This window comes from Wyeomyia smithii, chromosome 2, assembly GCF_029784165.1.
Source record: "Wyeomyia smithii strain HCP4-BCI-WySm-NY-G18 chromosome 2, ASM2978416v1, whole genome shotgun sequence".
NCBI classification, from domain to species: domain Eukaryota; kingdom Metazoa; phylum Arthropoda; class Insecta; order Diptera; family Culicidae; genus Wyeomyia; species Wyeomyia smithii.
The window spans coordinates 245,426,761-245,431,558 of NC_073695.1; positions in this window are offsets into that span (position 1 = coordinate 245,426,761).

Consider the following 4,798-nt stretch of genomic DNA (forward strand, 5'->3'; position numbering starts at 1 on the left):
ATGACATATAGGTTGACATTAAAAACTTACACGCTCGTAAATAATAACTCATAAACTGAGCAGCTCTGACTCAGTTTAGAACGATGTTCGTAGACGTCAAAAATTGAGTAGAAGTCCTTTTTGATTTTGAGTAACTTTGACTCAATTTTTGAGTTCCCGTCATATAACTTCTTTCTGAGTAACGTCGCATATAACGACGTCCATTTTGAAAGGAGATTATGATGTGCTTCAGTTTGTAACATATGTTTTTTAATTGTGTGCGCCTCAGAAGGCATTATAACTGTTTACTTTTTTTGCAAGGTATAATTATTGATGAAAATGTGGTGTTGTTTATTGGTCGTGGCGGATTTCTAGCCAAAAATGAAACTGAACTGTACCCAAAAAATGAGTAATGTCGTACTCAAATTTTGAGTAATAATAACTAATTTTTAAAGACGCCTGGTGTTACTCACTTTTGAGTGTTTGTGAAGTTACTCAATTTTAGAGTTGTTCCCAGGGGGGATCTATCTGTCAAACATCGTGTAACCAACATATTCGGCAACATGGTGTTTGTTTTGGTTTTTGTTCTTTTTGGTTATGAAATTGATCGATGTGAAATATTATACAATTAGAACGTTTTTTTTTATCAAAACTCGAAAAACCGCGGAAAACTTTTATGAATGTGTTGTGTAGTGATTTTTTGAAGTAGAATACTTCTCTCAGGAAGTTCGGCTACATAGGGATGTGAAATGAAAATCTAAAACCGAAAAAAGTGAAAAATATGTCCAATTTCAAATGCTAATAAATCGGTTAGTATTCGATGGATTTCCTTCGTTCTTGCAGCAATAGATTGGAAAATCTTCTAAGATTCTTCCCAAAATAAGATAATTGTAATTTTATTATTCACACTATTGTACTATTGAAAATAGTCAAGCCTTGTCAAAACGAAAAATTCGACCTCTGATTGGTCGTTATATGCTTGCTTCCCAAGCACGGTCGACAGAATCATGTACCTTGCCATTTAAAACATGCTATTTAGGCTATATAAGAGCCTGTTTCAGACGAAGCGGCTCATAATAGTTCCAGACAGAGACAACAACAGTCGTCCTCCCTTAGCAGCAGCACTAGCAGTGCAATGGATACCAGCGATGGCGGAAAGAGGCCACAGCTATAGCGTAGCAATGGATAGTGCACTAGTTGCAGTGGATTCCAGCAACGATAGCAGCTGAAGTAGGGATAGTGGATACCAATGGCAGTGATAGCGGCCACAACTGTAGCATGGCTACGGATAGCGTAGCAGTTGCAGCGGGTATCAGCATCGATAGCAGCTGATGCAGTGAGGCAATTTAGAAATATACAGTCTCTGTGCGATAGCGGGTACTAGTAAATGCATTCAATGAAAAGTTAACTCATTTTGACAACACGTGAGCAGTCTAGTTTTGAGTGAGCTTTTCACTGTTTATTTTATCACAAGGAATACTTCATTCGCACTGTCATTGATAACGCAAAGATGTGATCAGCATCTTATCCGATATTAAAATGAACAACAAATTGTTCTTTTCAGGATGAAATAAAAACTTGATTGAAGAGTTAATATTTTCTAATAAGTTAATTCACGTTTTTAAATTTGTAAAAGTTATAAATTTTACTTCATCTCCGTATCTCAAAACGTACTGAATTATCTTTTCCTTCAGTCATGAGCACGACATCCGAAAAAATTTCATCTCAAAATTTAAAAATTGTCAAGCCCCAATCATGACAAGCAACTTACTATATTATTTGTGAAGAAAAGAAAAATTTCTATATTATTGAAAATGGTCAATCCTTGTTAAAGCGCAAAATTCGATTGATCTGATTAGTCAACGTTTATTTACTAGAAAAAATGACTGACACGCAAGCAGCCGGGTTATCTTTCTTGTAAAAGTATTCTACTTCAACCTTGCGGTCGTGGCTTTGCACACAACCCTCCTGTTATTTTCCTCATTATCGTTCATAGTTACAAACGTCACGGACCAACAAACGTCATGGACCAGAGCTGATCTGCGATAACGCACACATATATGAAATTTGACAGCAGTGAATCCCCTCTGGTTGTTCCACTTTTTACGAAATTGCGTCAAATGTTACTCATTTTAGAGTTATTATTTACGAGCGTGTATGTCACGCAGTCAGGGTTGTAATGATGCAATAATTTTCGATATGCTGAAAAATGCTATAGAAAAATACAGTGGTGGTTCGCTCGTTGGGTGCTCGTACAACATCTTGTCTGTAATTAATTAGGAGGTGTATACCTTGACTGAAAATATCTAGCATCGCGAACCTCCATCTTCCAGCCAAGTGGCAGAGTGGTATGCTTGAGCCTTAACACTTTGCTCCTCGATGGAAGGTCCAGTTTTTGTAAAAAAAATGTGACGAAATATATTGACCAAACACGTCAATTTTTCACCTCAGCAACAAGACAGCAGCCCGCATAATCAATAACCATAAACGGAATCTAATCCGTATGGTTTAACAATACCCCATACAGTCGAAACTATGCCGCAAACTAGTTGTTAGGCAGATTTTATGGTTACTGATTATCTGCCGCTCATAGCAAGTCCGTCCCATTTGCGTTTTGGTGCTGACGAGAAAACAGCAATTAAAAATCGTAACGCTTTGGGTGAAATTTTGCATTTGAATGCTTTTTCAATCAAGACCATCAACAGAATTCAGTACTGCAATGACAATCTAACACTTTTGCATCATAAAACTCGTGTAAACACCGAAACTTGATTAAAATTTGTTGAAAATCATTAGCTGGGACACACATGCGATTACTTTTACGGTACGTAGCCAGAATGATAGCAAGTTAGTCCCATAGCCAGCTACGACCGGTGATGTAAAACTACTGCAAATCGATGGCGGTGCTATAGCTTGCGTTTGGAATGAATCCATCGCTGGTCAGTTCATAAATAACCTTCTCTTGTGCTTCATTAAACAAGTCAATTGAAATTGAAATATGACATTTTACCCACCTATTGGCAGCGTACAAAGGGTTTTAGAACGATCTATTTCCTGTTCCTAAGGGCATCTTCAGCGGTGGTCCAAATCGTTGTTTTGTTCTATTTTTTTGGAACAAACTCAAATTCACTGCTGCACCGGTGGTGTAAATTTTGTTTTATACCAGATCTAAATTGAAGAAATTTGAAACTGGTATACGTTTTGGTCTATTTTTGTCACTTTTTGGAACAAGAAAAAGATCGTTCTAAAACCTTTTGTACGTACCAATAGGTGGGTAAAATGTCATATTTTTATTGAATACTTCATTTTTAGCTATTTCCATATAAGCATTTTGCGAGTGTTGGGGAATCAACAAAACAAAGATTTTTTATGACAATTCACAATATATTTTTGTTTTTGGCTTCAAGAAAACCGATCAGCAAAAGGGGACTTTTTGGTTTGCAACCATCAGCCACAGGGATAACAAATATGTTGGCTATTTTGTTATCGCCTTAATTATAGTGGGACTAGAGGAGACCGTAAGAGGCCAGAAAAATGTTTCTTGAAGACAATGAACTGAAAACCTTCAAAATTCAGGCTTGTTTAAATATCTTCAAAACCGAACCCAAGTTTAAAGAACTGCAAGATTCTGAAAGATTGATGAGACGAAAATGGAAGATGAACATCTACGCGATCAAATATTTTTGGCTATCGTCCAAAGCCTTACTTGTAGCAAAAATTTTTCGATCATACCAATCCATCCTGAGAAATGTCACTGACTCTCGGGTCAACCCGTCAAATCCCTAAAGTCTTGTGGATAAAAAAAGTGTCTTGCCAAAGTAATCGTTCAATGTGCGTAAAAATTATCGAATTTCCGTTTGTTAAATATTGAGTGCTTTTTATTATAACAAGTCTCATAAACTGATATCATGGGGTATTTAATTGTGGACAGTGTGACAGAAGTCAGCGGTTCAAAACAACAAGATATACAACACCGGTGCGGAGAACAAAAAGTTGGTCTATATTAGCTGGTTCTATTCAGGTTTCGCTGGTGTAAATCTAGTATAAAGTTGTTTTAAAAATGGACCACCGCTGAAGATGCCTTAAAAGTGACAAAAATAGACCAAAACGTATACCAGTTTCAATTTTTTTTAATTTAGATCTGGTATAAAACAAAATTTACACCACCGGTGCAGCAGTGAATTTGAGTTTGTTCCAAAAAAATAGAACAAAACAACGATTTGGACCACCGATGAAGATGCCCTAAACTGTAGTAAATATCACGTTTTCAAAATCATTATTGGCTGTGGGATTAAATTGCGAAGATTTTTTCAATGGGACCGACTTGCGATCACTTTTGCTATGGGACAAACCGACTTGCTATTTTTTTCATAGTTTCTCAGAACGAAGTATTCAAAAACATTTGTTTTATCGAAAGTAGATATAAAAAGGAATTGATTCCATAATTAAACTCAAAATTGATAAAAATGCAATTAGGACGGACTTGCCATGAGCGGCAGTTATGTGGGAGAGCAAAAGTTAATTTCTTTGACACAGTTTTATCGCTATGAAACTTTTATTTTTTTGATAATTTAATTTTATATTATATTTAATTTTCATAATTTAAAAAAATAATTTCGATTTTGCATTCATTTCAGTTCTATTTTGATACTACTACTTGTTCTGCTAGGAACATGCATAAATAGCGAATGTCAAATACCAAATCACAAAAATGTCTCAAACGCCATTTGTTTTGTATGGGAGCGTATGATAACTTTTCTTGGATATTATTATCAATTACGGAATGAAAGGCTTGAAAAGCTCATTCAAATAAATTCTA